This window comes from Mustela lutreola, chromosome X (genome assembly GCF_030435805.1).
Source record: "Mustela lutreola isolate mMusLut2 chromosome X, mMusLut2.pri, whole genome shotgun sequence".
Classification (NCBI taxonomy): domain Eukaryota; kingdom Metazoa; phylum Chordata; class Mammalia; order Carnivora; family Mustelidae; genus Mustela; species Mustela lutreola.
The window spans coordinates 42,639,440-42,656,638 of NC_081308.1; the positions used below are offsets into that span (position 1 = coordinate 42,639,440).

General features: G+C 52.6%; 1 long non-coding RNA gene across 1 annotated transcript; it reads right to left on the reverse strand.

Moving 5' to 3' along the window:
- Positions 1–113: 113 nt before the first annotated feature.
- Positions 114–17,192, reverse strand: LOC131820764 (uncharacterized). The gene is made up of 3 exons (XR_009349771.1): positions 11,080–17,192; positions 4,790–10,942; positions 114–320 (listed from the first exon to the last, which is right to left on the reverse strand). It is a non-coding gene; the product is annotated as an uncharacterized LOC131820764 (long non-coding RNA).
- Between the last annotated feature and the right edge of the window lie 7 nt (positions 17,193–17,199).

Here is a 17,199-nt window from a genome sequence, read left to right on the forward strand (position 1 = left end):
AAGGAGAGAGGAAATGGACTTTGTATAAGAACTTCAGCTGGACCTGAATATATGTCTTTCAAAAGCATCTGAAGCAAATAAGGCAAAATATTAATGTTTGACAAAGGTGAAAGTTTGTTACAGTATCCTTTATACTTGTCTCTTAAAAAAAAAATGCAACAGCTCAGTTCTGAGACAAAGGAGGGACTCCTCAGCCAGGCTCTGGTTGAAGTGCTTCTCTGTGCGATGGACACCAAGGGGAATTAGGTTCTGCCTCTGGCTTGGTGGACTCCTCTGGCTTGGTGGACTCGTCTGGATGAGGTACAAATACGCTCTAGAACCTCAGAAGATGCCAGGGAGAAGGGAACAAGTCAGAAGAACCTTCCAGGAAGAGAGGATGTTGGGGCTGAGCCTCAAATGGAGGCCTGACATAGGGGACGCTTGACCCGGACACCCCACCCCCACCCCCTGGGTCTCTCCCAAAGCCTGGCCTGGCCCTGCTGATTCCCTTATCTGCCCGCTCCCAGCTGCCTCCCTCCTGGCTGAACTGTCGCCGCAGACTTCTGGGCCTGTGCCCCCTCCACAGGGATGGGGGAGGGAATGGGGTGAGCCTGGCTTCAGAGCCTCAGGGTTTCTGGCTCTTGACGGAGCCGGGGTTCTGAGGCCCCCACTCCCCACCCTTTACTTCCCTTCCTTAGGCTTTTTTCAGCTCTGGTTACGAAGAAATAGGCTGAGTCCAGTGTCCAAACTCTTGTCTGAGACATGCCTCTGGCCCGACCTTCCTGAGGACAACAGATTTCCCCACCTCGCTCCCAATATTGCAACTGCTGTTTCTAATAAAAAATAACAATGAGGAGAGTTACCACTACGGAGCTCATCCTCTATGGCTTGCCAGGCAGGACCTGTGTCCAGTGGTCTTCTCAACAATGTTTGCTGGGGGTTCTATGATTGTACCCGTTACCCAGGCAAAGAAACTGAGGCTCAGAGTGTGGCCTGCCCAGGAATCATGCAGCAAATCAGTGTCAGAGCTCAGACAAGAGCACAAGCTCTTACATGGACATCTTCATTTGTCTGAGCCCACTCCCGGCAATTATGTGCACTTATATCACCATGGTGAGAATGGGATAAAATTAAGTAGGGAGAGCACTTAGCACAGTGCCTGGGGCAGCTCAGTGAACTGTGTGCTGCTATTGTTATTAGGATATTAGTACTAAAAAAAGAGAAAGTATTCGTATCAGAATTAGCATTCTTATTTGTACAGTTGTGGATAGAATTAGAATAATGATGATTAGATTTAGAATTAATATCAGTATTACTAGCACTAAGATTAGTATCAATATTAGAATTAAGATTAGGAATTAAAATTGGTATGGGTGTCACATGTTATTAGCATCATTACTAGAATTAGTAGTGCTAGTAAAAAAAAGGATCAAGTATCATCCCTTGTATACAGTAGGTACTTGGTAAATCAATAAGAATACTTAACATTTAATGAGATCTCAGATTCAAGCAAGTTAAAATCACTCAGTGGATTAAATCTCATTTAACTGTCCCAATCCCCCTCCAGAGTAGCCACTGTTATTACCCCATCTCTACAGATGAGGAACTGAGGTCCAAGGGGGGCTGGTAACTTGACCAAGGCCATGCAGCCCCTCTGTGGTTAGGGCAGGCTATGAACGACGGGGGTGGGGGGTTGGCTCCAGAGTGGAAGTCCCAAAAACACTGCCCCATAAGTCATAGAGGTTTTCACCCCGCCTTCTCACTTATGAGGGCTCAGCACAGGACACTGCACACAGCAAGAGGTCAATAAACGCAAAGTCATAGCCATGCTCTTTTTCCTCCTCAAACCTCCCATTTTGCTTATGAGGACGAGGCCCATGGAGGCAAGAGGATGACAGGAAGCTCCTTCGGTGGGGGAGCAGGCTGCACTGACCCAGGGCTCCATCAGTGTCCTGTGCCCTTGGCAGGTCTGTCTCCCCATCTGTAGAATGGGTGGTCAGGACAGTGCTCCATCCTATGGAGTCCTTGGACCACCACTGGGTGGTCTTACCCCTGCTCTATGGGGAGCCAAGTTGGACACCTCATGTGGGCATGAGTCCATTGATTTTACACAGAGGAAGTGCTCAGGACAGATCTGGCCTGTGGTCTGTGTCAGCATGAAACACTGGCTGCCATCACTGTTGTTCCTCTCTGGGGGAGGCGGGACAGGGTAGAAAGGTGGGGACTGAGGTGCAGGGGTTCTGGAGGTCCCTCTCAGCAGTTGAGGAGAGAGCCACAGATCACATGGGTCCACATCGACCCATATGGCCCTGTCCCCTCCACCCCAGCACCACCGGCCCAGAGCCTATCCCAACTTGACACTTGGGGTCTCATGGACTTCCTCCAAGACTCCGTCCGTGAATCTCTGTCTGTCTCTGTCTCCTTTCCCAGGTTCTCACCCTGTGTTCTTGGCCTCTGTCACTCTGGGGCTCTATCTTTCCCCTTCTGTCCTCTCATTTTCTTTGCCTCTCTCTGTAGATCTTTCATTGTCGCTGGGTCTCCCTCCCCGTCTCTCCCTCCTCTCCTTACCCTCTCTGCCTCCTTCTAGTTGTGTCCCTTTTTCTTCCTGAGTCTCCCCATTCCCATCTCTCTCTGTCTCTGCCTCTTGCTCTCTGTCCCTCTCCCTTCTTTATCCCTTCAGTTCTTCTTCCCTTCCCCCACCCTATCCCGCTCCTCAAGGACCCGAAGAGAAACCAACCCTGGGTCCCACCTGTTTCCCGCCTCCAAAGCAGCATGGCGGGCAACAAGTTGAGGCCACTGTCTCTGGGTGCCCCCCCAGCCCCGCCCCCCATCCCAAGACAGCCTGTTACCGCGGAGCCAACAGCCACAGTCTCCTCCATCTGATAAGACTTATCTGCTGCCCCAGGGCAGGCCGGAGCTGGCGTAAGCCCCAGTGGGGCACTGAGTGAGTGTGCCCCTGCCGCCTGCCAGCCCTGGCCTGGCCAGGCCTCCAAGATGGGCCTGGGTCATCAAGATGTCCCATGGGCTCTGGTTCAAATCCCACCAAACCTCTGTGAGTCTCATTCTTCTTGCCTGCAAAATGGGTAGTCACATCCCTCCTCTCCCTGTTGGCCGGGAAGATTCACATATGTAAGGGCCCAAGCCTGACCCAGCACACAGGAGGGACTTTGGAAACACTCACTGAAAAGCCTAGTGGAGTCATAAAACCGTATCTGCTATTTTCATTTTATCTTGGCTTCAGCCCATTTTGTTTGGCTGGACACTGAAGTCCACCGGAGCCCAAGTTGAACAGGGTCCAAGAATCCATGGGGTGGGCAGGTGGGGCAGAGGAAGGCCCCCACTGCCCAAGAGGTGCCCCACCATCAGGGAGCCCGCCCCCTCCTCTGGTCCGCCCCACCCACTGGGGCACCAGCCACTCCCTGGGGAGGAGGGAGGAGGGAGAGGGGAGGGAGGGAGGGAAGGAGGAAGGGAGCCTCAAAGGCCAAGGCCAGCCAGGACACCCCCTGGGATCACACTGAACTCGCCACATCCCCAAAGCGGCCGAACCCTCTGCACCAACCAGCCCAGGTCAGTCTCAGCCCCCCAAAAGCCCCCAGCAAGGCAAACCCCAAGCCTGCTGTCCCTTACCTCAAGGCTACCCCTCCAGCCTTCTCTAGCCTCCCCAACCCACCACTGGTCCCCAAAGTGTCTACCACCCCTGAAACCCTTTACCGCTCCTCCAAAACATCTGTCTTTCCAGCCCCCATCTCTACTCCAGAAACCAACCCCCAAAACTGACCTCTTTCTGCCCTGACTTCCATCCTCTCCTTCCAAGGTATCTGTTCCTCTGATGACTTAACTCTGCTCCCCACACACCATCCCTGCCCCCTACAACATGCCTTTCTCCCCTAAATCCTAGCTCTGCCCTGAATCTGGTTTTCACTCACCTGGAATTGTTTCTGTCTCTGTTTTCTCCCCAAAACTCACTTTTGCTCTCCCATGCCTATTTCTGTTCCCCAAGCCCCTGTCTGATCCCCATCCTGGTTTCTGCTCTAAATTCTCTAGTCCCCTAAACCCTGGCTTCATCCTCTTATCTCTGTCTGTGCCTCTCAACCCTCCTATTTGTTCCCTGTGACTTCTCTCTGATCCCCCCCCCAAACCACTACTCTCCTCTAGCCCCTTGCCCACACACCAAAAAGTCTGTCACCCTAAACACCAAGTCTACTATCCCAAGTCTGTTCTACGACATGAATCCTCCTCATGCCTGCCTTCCCTAAACCCCATCTCAGCCCCTAAATGTGTCTCTGGCCCCCTGGATCTCCTCTGGCCCCGTCTTTCTCCACCCCAATTCCATCTCAGTTCTCAAATTCCTCCTCTGCTCCCATAACACATCTTTATCAGACACACTCCTGCCTGTCCAAACCCATCTCTGACCCCTAAACTCCATCTCTGCTCCAGCAAAGCCCACAGAACCCCCAAACTTTTCCATGGTCCTCAGAATTTGTCTCTGACCCCCGAACTACATCTCCAGCTTCTGAACGTTCTCTCTGGCTCTCAAACTTCACTTCAGATCTCCAACCTTGAGTTCTGCTTTTCCAACCTATTTCTGATCCCAAACTGTGACCTTTCAAACTTGTCTCTGCTCCTCAAACCCCGTATCTGCTCTCCCCAAACACTATAGCTCTACCTCCAACCTCTCCCTGACTCTTCCACCCATCTGACCCTCAAATTCCACCTCAAAGCCTCCCAAGACTCATCTGCCCCCACCCCACATCTCGGCTCCCTTCAGTCCCAAGAGACCCTCCCTTGATGGCTGGGATAGGGATGTTACCTGGGGTGAGGGGCTGGGCCTTGGGAGAGTTGAGGGTGCCGGCCTGCTGCCTGCTGCCCGTTGGGGCAGCACTTACTCTAGTAGGGCAGCTGATAAGGAGCTTTCATATCCCCCAGCCTCGAGATAAACTTTATCTCTGTCCGGAGAGTGATAACTGGGGGTGGGGGGGCTGGGCCCCTGCCATAGGAGGGGTGGGCAGCCCTGGAGCCACCAAGGTGCTAGGTACAGGGATGTGGGGCAGTGGGACTGGAGGGAGATCACGGGGGAGTAGTGAGATGAGGATGAGGGGGATAAAGGACAGTGGAGACAGAGACAAAAAGAACAAGAGACAGGCAGACAGAGAAGGAAGGGAGAAACGGAGCGGGGTGGGGGCCAGAAGAAGAGACAGTGACAAACAGCAAGAGACAGGAAGAAAAAGAAAAGAGAAACAGAGATAGTAGGAAAGTGAAGGAGACCCAGGAACAGAAAACGAGCAAGGCAGGAATGTAGAGAGAGCTTCACAGATAGAAGAAATCATGGAGAGATGCAGAGGAAAGAGACGGAAACAGAGGAGGAGGCAAGACACCCACTCTGGGGAGAATGAGTGGAGATCCTGGGGCCTGGGCAAGGCTGGTGGTGGACCCAGCCATGGGCACCTCTCTTTACCCACACAATCATGGGCTCCTCTCTTTACCCATACAAGCCCCAACCCTGAGCCTAACCTTCAGCGTGTTCACACAGTGGTTCACGTAGGCTGGGGCTGTGAAGATGGCCTTCTCCCCTATCTCTGTTACTCCACCCCAACGACAGGAAAACTGAGGCCTCCGGATTCACAGGGCAAGTCAGGGGCAAGAGTAGGTTTGCCGGCTCCTCACCCGGGCTGTGTGCAGTGGGGTATGGCCAAGCATGTGGGACTAGTAAGACAGACATGGAAATAAAGCCAGAGGGCAGAAAGAGAGAGAGAGGAGACAAACAAGCAGAAAGAGACTGAGAGGGAGAGATGCAGAGACATTCAGAGACGTGACTGGAGAGGGAGGGACAAGTGAAACAGAAAGAGGTGAAAGACATGGAGATGAAGATGGAGAGAGACAGCCAGAGATAGAGACATGGAAAGCCAGAGAAAGGGAGGGGGGAAATTCGGCACTCATTAAAGCAGAGAAAGAGAGAGGACAAGACATATCATGGTAGCATAAGACGATGGGACAGAAATATGGAGGGCCAGGCTGGAGAAGAGAGAGTGTCGCCAGGAGAGAGACACAGGGACACAGATACACACACAGGGAAGGACAGAGACAAAGGGGCAAAGACGAAGCCGCCATCTCACGGGTCTTAGCTGGGCCCCTGTCACTACCTCCTATCTGGCATATGGGGAAACTGAGGCCTGGGGCTGGCTGGAAATGAAGGAACCCAAAAGCAGAACTATGGTAGGCCTCCCCCGGGCAGACCTGTACCCCTCCTCAGAGGAAGCCAGTAGCCTTGGGGTGATTTCAAAAGTTGGGCGGGGATGGCAGAGATAAGCGGTGGGGGGTACTGACCCCCCCCATGGAGTGGGGAGGAACTAAGGGGGCCCTCTGTCTGCAGACCCAACGGAGGTGGGGGGAGGGAGGAGTCAAGCCGGAAACCATGGGTTTCTGAGAAAGTTAAAAGATGCAACAGATAGGGATGAAGTTGGGGAGCACAGGAGGGTGAACCCCAAGGTCCCAGGGGTGACATGTGGCTCAGGGGCCTTTGGCTCTGCACCCCAGCCCATCCCACCCAGTCTCCTCTAGAGCGAGAGAAGAGGAGGAGGGGGAGAAAATGAGAAGATAAAAAGATGACCAGAAAGGGAGAGAGAGGAGAAGGATGAAGGAAAAGGAGCACAGGAGAAGGGGAAGGGGACAGGCAGGAGGGAAAGAGAAAATGAGGCGGGGAAGAGATGTAGAAAGGGGGAAGGTGGAAGAGGTGGCTGGTTACAGAAGAGGGAGAGGAGGAGGGGCAACAGGTAGAGGGAGAGAAGAGGAGGGCAGGGGAAAGAAAGAATGAGGGTATAAGGGGCCCAAAGAGGAGGGAGGAGTGGGAAGAGAAGCACGAGGGGGAAGAGGGGGAGTTGTGAGAGGAGGAAAAAGAAGAGATGGGAGGAGGGCGAGAGAAGAAGGGGAAAGCGAAAGGGGAGAAGAGGGAATAAAAGGGAAGGAGAGGAAGGGGGCTGGGCAGAAGGAAGGAGGGGATGATGGAGCGGAAGAAGGGGCGACATCTGGGGAGGAAAAGAGGGACAGGAAGACTGAGGGAATGGAGTAGGAAAGGGAGACAGGAGAGAAGGGGGCGGTGGGAAGGGGAGGAGGAGTTTGGAGTCTGAGGACCCCTCCCGTCCTCACAGGTCCCATCCAAGGCCCCATGGAGTTCCCTGGCCTAGGGGCCCTGGGGCCCTCCGAGCCCCTGCCCCAGTTTGTGGACCCGGCCTTGGTATCCTCACCACCAGAATCGGGGGTCTTCTTCTCCTCTGGGCCCGAGGGATTGGATGCAGCAGCCTCCTCCACGGCCCCCAGCACTGCCACAGCTGCAGCGGCAGCTCTGGCCTACTACAGGGATGCTGAAGCCTACAGGCACTCCCCAGGTAAACTCCTCCGGGTGGCTGTCTTAGCACAGGCTCCGTGCTGTCTGGGTGGCCATGGACATCCATGTCTGGGTGACCCTTAGCTAGGGCAGAATCCCACTAAGAGGTCATCTTGAAAATAGCCATTTCCCCCAGTTGATGCCAATGCTCCCCATGCGCGGTCTTGCTATAGCCATGCTGGAAAGCAACATTGGAAGTGGGTGGTGGCGGCCCTCGTTGTCAAGGGACCCATGGGGCTCTGAATCCCAAAGGGCATCCTCAACGCCCCTTTGGAAACGGGTGGAGGTTACCACAGCTGCCAAAGTGATCATGGGGGTCAATGTCCAGGAATTACCCGATGGCCAGCAGCTAGCTGTTCCAGTTGCCTGTGGGAAGACTGGAGACTTGGCCACTCAGTCGGAGCTGTGGGGCACCGCCATGGCTTTGGACTGATCCCTCCTTCCTTCCTGTACCCACCCTCCATAATAGTCTTTCAGGTGTACCCACTGCTCAACTGTATGGAGGGGATCCCAGGGGGCTCACCGTATGCCAGCTGGACCTATGGCAAGACGGGGCTCTACCCTGCCGCAGCCGTGTGCCCCACCCGTGAGGACTCCCCTCCCCAGGCCCCGGAAGACCCAGATGGGAAAGGCGGCAGCAGCTTCCTGGAGACCTTAAAGACAGAGCGGCTAAGTCCAGATCTCTTGACGCTGGGGCCTGCGCTGCCTTCATCCATCCCCGTCCCCAGCAGTGCCTACGGGGGTCCTGACTTTTCCAGTACCTTCTTTTCTCCCACCGGGAGCCCCCTCAATCCAGCGGCCTATTCCTCCCCCAAGCTTCGTGGAACACTGCCCCTGCCCCCCTGTGGTGAGGTCCCCACAAAGGGACAGGGAGGTTAAAATCGGAGGGGGGGGGTCTCCAAGGCAAAGCTGGGCTGAGCCTGGGCTTCCTCGTCCCCTCTGTCCACCCCATCAGAGGCCAGGGAGTGTGTGAACTGCGGAGCAACAGCCACTCCACTGTGGCGGCGGGACAGGACGGGCCACTACCTATGCAATGCCTGCGGCCTCTACCACAAGATGAATGGGCAGAACAGGCCCCTCATCCGGCCCAAGAAGCGCCTGGTAAGACCCCAGGCCTGCCTCCCCTTCCCTAGGAACTGTTCTGGACCTGTGCAGGGATCCCCGTCCTCCTGCTCTATGAGAACTCATATCCCCCAACCCCATCCCTTCCCCATCCATGCAGGAACCCAGCTTTGCATAGGAATGCCTATCCTCAACCTACCATCATAGGCTACTTCCAGGAACCCTGTCTTGTCCCTGCACGACAGCAATGTTTTCCTCCTTGGGCTCACATGGGACTCACCTTAGGACAACCTGAACCACCAGGGGCCTGGCACCCTCCCCTAGATGTGCTGATTTCATTGGCCTAAGGAGTCATCTGGGCCTTCGGATGATTTTCAACTCCCTGGGTGATTCCAATGTATGGCCAAAATTGGGAATCACCCCCATACCAAAATCCCCAACCCTGTCCAGGAAGCCCTATCCCATACAGCACCCACAGTCATCGTCCTGTTAAGTTATATCTGTTCTCACCCTGCACCGGAAGCCCTACCTTCAACCCGACCCTGACCTCTTGGGTCCCCTAAGCATCCCCCCTCCCGCCAGTGGGCTGATCTTCACATTTTCTCTCCCCCAGATTGTCAGCAAACGGGCAGGTACCCAGTGCACTAACTGCCAGACAACCACCACGACGCTGTGGCGGAGAAATGCTAGCGGGGACCCTGTGTGCAATGCCTGTGGCCTCTACTACAAGCTACACCAGGTTTGTCTTGCCTCATCCCCCACCCCAGCCTCCCTCCTCCCCTGCTCCTGTTGCATCCCCATGTCTACTTGGCCTCATAACCCTCCCCTCTCCCCAACTTTTCTGCTTCCTCCTTCCTTCTCTATTCCCCTCCACCTTGGTCCTCATCCTCCCTCCTCCCATTCCTTCATCTCTTCACACCCTTCCATGACCTCCTGACCCTCCTCCTTCCTCCTTAGGATTCCTTAGGTCAATCCCTGCACCATACCAGGGTCATGCTCCCCTAGTCCCTGAAATAATTCCCTATGCTTAACGAGGTGGGATGGAGATGGCCTCCCTGGTCAAGACACAGAGGCAAAGATGTGGAGTTGGGAAACACCGTGGACTTCCGTTTTGGCAGGTGAACCGACCACTGACCATGCGGAAGGATGGTATCCAGACTCGAAACCGCAAGGCATCTGGAAAAGGGAAAAAGAAACGAGGGTCAAGTCTGGGAGGTACAGGAGCAGCTGAAGGACCAGCTGGTGGTTTCATGGTGGTGGCCGGGGGCAGCGGGAGTGGGAATTGTGGGGAGATGGCCTCCGGCTTGACGTTGGGCCCGCCCAGCACTGCCCATCTCTACCAAGGCCTGGGCCCTGTGGTGTTGTCAGGGCCCGTGAGCCACCTCGTGCCTTTCCCGGGACCCCTGCTGGGTTCCCCCACAGGCTCCTTCCCAGCAGGTCCCGTTCCTCCCACCACCACCACCACCACCACCGTGGTGGCTCCACTGAGCTCCTGAGGACACAGAGCATGGCCTCGGGGCTGGGGCGGGGACCCTCTCCTGTGTGGGCAGCAGTTATTACAACCCAGCCCTCTTGCCTAGCCACCCCTTGGCCTGGACCTTCAAAGCTTTTGTAAAATAAAACCACCAAAGTCCAAAGTCCCAAGAGTGGAGATGTGAGTCTGTGTGGGACCAAATCAAGAACGACGGGAGGGAGGTCATGTGTCTGGGTGTCTCTGAGGATAGCGTCTGGTGTGGGCGCCTGTGTGACACTTCACAATTGTGGGTTGTGACATGCAATTGTGAACAATGTTTGTGAAAGTGCATGTGGCAGCTTCTAGGTGGCCCGAGACTGCATGGGTCACCACACACCACAGGGTGAGATACGGCATGTGATTGAGGGGGTGAGGCTCTGCAAGACGGGGTGCATGACACATGGCAACAGTGGGAGCCAGGAGTACAGGAGAGGACGTGGAGTGCATGTGCGGTTGGCACACGCGGGAGGAATGCATGGCATGTGACTACACGCCACGTTGGGGTGATCTTTAAGACAGTGTGATGTCTTACGTGTGGGGCACAGACCTGGACGGACAGATGCTTCTGGAACGTTGAACGCAGCAGGCTGTGTGTGGGGGCGTGTGAAGTCTTAGAGCAGCACCACGGGGGTCTGCACATCCAGTGAGCCCTGGGGCTCGGGTAACGGCAGCATTTCTCTGCAAGTCTACATGTGTGGGAGTGCGGATCCCGTGGTGTGTGCCAGGCCACAGTGTCTCTTGAGTGGCTGTCAGGTGTAAGCAGTTCTGTGTGTACTCGTTCGTGGAAAGTATCAACATGCAGAGTTTCAGCTGGGTCTACATCAGGGACCCCCTTTCCAGAGGACACAAGACATGTGCTGGAGAGGAAAGGGGGGGCGGGGGGAAGAGGGGACTGGAATGGGAGCTGTCCAGAAGGTCAGAAGGCCAGTGTGCGACCATGAGGCTATCCAGGGGACCTTCCCTGTCAGTCATCGCTTATCTCTTTGGGCCCAGCTCGGCCTGCAGCTCTGTGGGAAATGGTAGAGAAAGAGAGGGGAAGATTAGGAGGACAAAATAACTTCTGGAGATGATATTTAGACCCCGTAGGTAGGGGGGAGCCCCCCCCCCCCACCATGCCAACTCCCACGCCAACACACCTACTCACCTGGGCCAGCTGTTCCCCACCCTGAGTAGAATCTGTTCTTCCACAATGGAAAACCCTGGGGCACCAGTGTGGCTCACGCAGTTAAGCCTCAGACTCTTCAGATGAGGTCTTGATCTCAGGGTCACGAGTTCAAGCCCCATTTTGGGCCTACTTAAGAAAAAAGAAATTCCAAAATGGAAAACCCTTACATAGGAGCCTGTGTGGAGTCAGGTGACACCCTGAGCCAGAGAGGTTAAGTAGCTCACTGGAGGCCACATAGCTGGAGACAGGGGGCCAAGCCAGGTTCTGTGGTTTAGTCTCCATACCACCCAGCAGCTCCTGATAGCAAGGAGCCCCATTTGCTGAGCATTTACTGTGGGTCGGGCAATAGCTGGGAAGCTTCAGTTGCTTTAGTTCCTGAACACCTGGAAAAAAAATTACTCCAAGGAAAGGAAAGTATATTACACACTTTACATTTTTGTTTTGCTAATGAAAAAGTAAAGCTCATAACTGGTGTTACTTGCCCTGGCCACACAGAGTTTAAGGAGTGGATTTTGAATACCACTTCCCCCCCATATGAGTCTTGCTCACACTTAACTGGGCTGCCTCTCTCTCTACCCCCCTCCCTTGCTCTTGCTCTCATCACTCAATCCACTCACATCTGAATTTGCTTTTGGGTTGCTTCTCTTTATGGCTTTCCCCCAGAGCCCCAGAGCAAAGACCGTGGGCCTGCGGGTCCTGAACATAGTAGGGGTAAGCAGATGTTCTCAGGACAGCTCTCCTTCAGCTACTGGCCACGCGGGCCCTCTGCAGAATCATGGCAGTCCATGTTCATTACAGGGATTGTCCAGAACCTCCCTGGTCTTTGTAAAAGCCTCCTGCCTCCCTGGCCATCCCACAGAACCCCAGCCCTCTTAACCTGTAAGAGCCCCTGTTGCATCTGGAACAGAAACCCCTCTCAGAAACTGTGCTGGACATGTGCCTGGCCCTCCCTTGCTCAGGAGCCCCAGCTCTTACCTCCCAGAACAGCTGCCCTAGCCTGACACTCTAAGGGAACCCTTTGTCTAATTAGCAACAGGAAACCCATGCTGACCATGGACAGAAGCATCAGTCCTCACCTTGCTTTGGAGAAAGCCCTGTCCTCCCATGGCACTGGAACCTTGGACTCAGGCCAGTTAGGAATCTGTGAGCTCACACTCTAAGGAAGCCCTTTCACCACCCTTTAGAAAACACTTGTGCTGGGGTGCCTGAGTGTCTCTGTCGGTTAAGCAGCTGCCTTTGGCTCAAGTCACGATCCCAGGGCCCTGGGATAAAGCTCCATATTGGGCTCCCTGCTCAGGAGGGATTCTGTTTCTCCCTCTCCCTCTGACCCCCTGCCTGCCTGTGCTCTGTCAAATAAATAAATAAAATCTTAAAAAAAAATTAAAAAAAGAAAGAAACACCTGTCCTGACCCTCTTTGGTAGTCTTGATCTCTCTATAGAAAACCTGCCTTGACTTTGGACAAGACACCTCTGTCTTCACACTGTACTGGAGCTCAACCCTCCAGATAGCATTTTAGAAACACTTGCATCACAATAAAATTTAGTTCTGAACCACTGACCTAGCTCTCTCTGCAGAAACTTTCTTCAACCTCTTTGGGAACTCCCAACTGAATACAGAATCTCTTGTCTCCATTGTTGATAATGACCCTTGATGTCACTCTGCACCACAATCTTTGATCTCACACCCTAACCTGTAGAGTCCATAAAACCCATGATCCAACTCTTTTTTTTTTTTAAGATTTTTTTTTATTTATTTATTCGACAGAGAGAGATTACAAGTAGGCAGAGAGGCAGGCAGAGAGAGAGGAGGAAGCAGGCTCCCTGCTGAGCAGAGAGCCCGATGCGGGACTTGATCCCAGGACCCTGAGATCATGACCTGAGCCAAAGGCAGCGGCTTAACCCACTGAGCCACCCAGGTGCCCCCCAACTCTTTTTTTTAAAGATTTTGTTTATGTGACAGACAGACAGGTGGGGGCGGCGGGGGGGGGGGGGGCGGGGAAGCAGGCTCCCTGCTGAGCAGAGAGCCCGAAGCAAGGCTCAATCCCAGGACCCTGAGATCATGACCTGAGCCGAGCCGAGAGAGAGAGAGAGAGAGAGAGAGAGAGCGCGCGCGAGAGCGCACGCGCTCATGCGCGAGGTGGTGGGGAGGGGCAGAGGGAGAGAAAGAATTTTAAGCAGACTCCTTGCTGTGCTTGGAGCCTACTGCGGGACTCTATCCCAGGACCCTGAGATCACAACCTGAGCTGAAACCAAGAGCTGGACACTTAACCAACTGTGCCATCCAGGCGTCCCCACTCCCGTCATTGTAATCCAATTCTTAACATGAACCTCAGTCTTGAACTTACAACCCTTTCCTTAAAAAAAAAAAAAAAGAAAACCCTTTTCTAAGCTTGTGGTAGGAATGGATGCCTGTCCTGACCCTCTACTTTAGGCCTAGAACTCATCTTATACAGTTATTTATGGCCTCACCTGGCCATACTGTACAGGGCTTTCCATCTTTACCACGTGTTAGCTTCATAGCCCTGACCCTCTACAGGCAGCCTTGCCTACAACTGTACTAGAACCCTCTGACTGGACTTTCCATAGAAAACCTTTTCCTCTCAACAGAAATCCTTAACTCCACTCACAGGAATCTCTGGCCTGATCCTTTAAAAAAAAAGATTTTATTCATTTATTTGACAGTGAGAGAGCAAAAGAACATGAGCAGGGCGAATGGCAGGAGAGAGAGAGAAGCAGGCTCTCCACTGAGCAGGGAACCCACACAAGACTCGATCCCAGGACCCCGGAATCATGATCCAAGCGGAAGGCAGATGCTTAACTGACTGAGTCACTCAAGCACCCCTCTGGCCTGATCCTTTATAGGAACTCCTAATCTTGCTTTCTGGAAACATTCTCTTAACCCCAAACAGGATGTTCTGACCTGACTCTCTCTGACAGCCCTGGCCCTGACCTTGTCCTGGAAGCCCCACCTTCCCCCCTTTATAGGAACCATTATTCTGACTGTGGCTAGTGGCTGCCACATGGGACTGATAGCTCTGTGGGGTCTGTAGACTCCTGTAGTAGGCCCTGCTATAGGTTTTTAAATCCTGTGTTCTCCTGAGCTCACTCACCTTTCTGACCTCCCTTACAGTGAGATGTGGACATGTGACAGAATTCTGACCAATGCAGTGTGGGCAAAGTGATATACACCACTTCCAAGCCCGGCCCATATAAATCTCTCATGGAATCCTTCACTCTCTTTTCCTATCTACCAGCTCAATAGTGCGAACTCCAAGGATTCAGAGGACAGCAGAGCCACAAAGTGGAAGTTGCCTGAGTTTCTGAATGATCAGTAATATTCACACTGGACTTTATATGAGCAAGAAATAAACATTTATTTGTAATTGTCTAATATTCTGGGTTTGTTACAGCAGCTAGCATAATTTAGCCCAGTTGGGATGCCTGGGTGGCTCAGTCAGTTAAGCATCTGCCTTTGGCTCAAGTCACAATCCCGGAATCCTGGGATCAAGCCCCATGCTCTCTGCTCAGCAAGGAGTCTGCTTCTCCCTCTACCTCTCACACACACTCATGCTCTCTCTCACACACATGCGCTCTAATAAATAAATGAGATCTTTAAAAAACAAAATTTAGCTCAATCTTTAAAAAAAGGGGGGGGGGCCTGGGTGGCTCAGTGGGTTAAAGCCTCTGCTCGGGTCATGATGCTAGGGTCCTGGGATTAAGCTCAGCATCAGGCTCTCTGCTCAGCAGGGAGCCTGCTTCCTCCTCCCTCTGACTGCCTCTCTGCCTACTTGTAATCTCTGTCTGTCAAACAAATAAATAAAATCTTTAAAAAAAAATTTAGCTCAGGTGTGCCTGGGTGACTTTGTCGTTAAGCATCTGACTCTTGATTTCTGCTCAGGTCATGATCTCTGGGTTGTAAGATCAAGCCCTGCATCAGGCTCCACACTCAGCGTGGAGTCTGCTGGTCCCTTTCCCTCTGCTCTTCTCCCCACTCTCTCTCTCTCTCTCTCTCTCAAATAAATAAATAAATAAGATATTAATTTTTTTTTAATTTAGCCCAATTGAAAACAATTCCTTGATCGAATCTAGACGTGAACACCTGTACCTACTGCCTACATTAACATAGCTCTGAACCTGTAGAGAAATACTTGTGCTGAGCCTGAACTGGACCATCTGATCTCTTTGTAGGAAACTCATAATGCAGTCTAAGGAGCCTCATCCTGAACTTGTTTGGGAACCCCTAGTCTGGAGCTCTCCTTAAACAACTGTCTTGCCCTGTATAGAAATCCCTGCTTGGTTCAGGAGAGGCAACAAAAGCATGGAAACTACAGGAATCCCTATCCTCACTCTGTCGATGAACACTGACCCAGTAGAACACCAAAAGTGACCTTATCCTGTCCATGAATCGCAGTCCTCACACAAAAGGAATACCTCTCTTCAGGAAGCACGGAAACTCTGCATTCAATCCTGTGAAAGAATCCCAGCCAGATAAAGGAAACCAAAGACTGACACTCTACAGCAGGATCAGAAAACTATAGCCTTCAGGCCAAAGTCAGACTTCAGCTGGTCTCTTCATTTTTTAAAAAAAGAATTTATTTATGGGGCACCTGGGTGACTCAGTTGTTACGGGTCTGCCTTGGCTCAGGTCATGATGCCAGGGTTGTGGGATCGAGTCCCACATGGGGCTTCTCCCTCTGGCCCTGCTTGTGTTCCCTCTCTTACTGTGTCTCTGTCAAATAAATAAACTATTTTTTTAAAAAAAGAACTTATTTATTTATTTGACAGAGAAAGAGAGAGCACAAGCCCGGGGAGCTGCAGAGGGAGAGGGAGAAGCAGAATCTCCACTGAGCAGGGAGCCTGATTCGGGGTTTGATCCTAGGACCCCGAAATCACCACCTGAGTGGAAGGCAGATGCTTAACTGCTTGAGCTATGCAGCTGCCCTCCCACCCCCATTTCTTCGTTTTTAAAGGAAAAGAAAGAACATGCCACAGAAACCATTATGTGGCCAGCAAGGCCTAAAATATTTACTATCTCGCCCTTTATAGACAAGTTTACTGACCTCTGCTCTTCAGGAATCTGTCTTCTGACTATAAAGAAAAATGGGCCATGGGTCTTAAAGGGCTCCTTTCTCTATTACTCTGCAGGCATCATAACCCCCAGAATGTTCCTCAGCGTGTATCACATTTTCTTTGGAGCACATGGAAGCTTAAAAGTCTTAGGGCTTGATCCTCTTCCACTGGGACAAAAAAAACCCAAAACATGTTCTGGTAGGAAAAGAGTGGAAGGAAAGAGAAGGGTGGAAATGAAGTTTTTAAAAGGGACATAGGGCCAGGCTACTGGGCAGTGGGGCTGTCAATCTATTTGTTAGTCAGCGATGCTGAACCCCAGACCGCTTATCTCTTCAGCCCCAGCCTACAGCCCGGTAGGAAATGGTGAAGAATGAGAGAGGGAGATTAGGAAGGAAAACCGGCCTCGTGCGGGGCTGACATTTAGACATGGAGACAAGGCGGCGTGTGAGGGAGTTGGAAGAGTACACGGGTACAACTCCCCCTACTTCCCAGACACACGCTTTCTATTACAATTTGGGAACAGAGGTTACCCAGTGGAGGGGGCTGGAGGGAGAACTGCTGTCCAAGTAAAACTCCCCTCTTTGAGTCTGCTCCAGCCCTGGGGACTACTATCACAATTTGCCTGATGAAGAAACCGAAGCACAGAGATGTTCAGTAACTTCCCTAAGATCATATGGCTAAGTCGCATAACCTCAGTTTCCTTATCTGCGAAGCAGCCTTAATGATAGGAATAACAATAATAACAACAGCCACAGCACTGTGGCTTACGACAATGCCTGTCACATATTACTTGCTATCATTACAATTACTTGCCCCCAGGAAGACTCCTTCCATCCTACCCTCCATATCCCTAGCAGAATGGCAGCAGCTAACATTTAGAGAGTGCTTCCTGTGGGCCATCTTAGTGCATACTAACTCAGAAAATCCTCACAGTATTTAACATCATCACCACTCCCATTTTGGCCACCACCAACCATCCTCCAGTGTCAACCCCGCTCCGGGGCCCTGTCCCCAGCCCGCCCCGCGCTA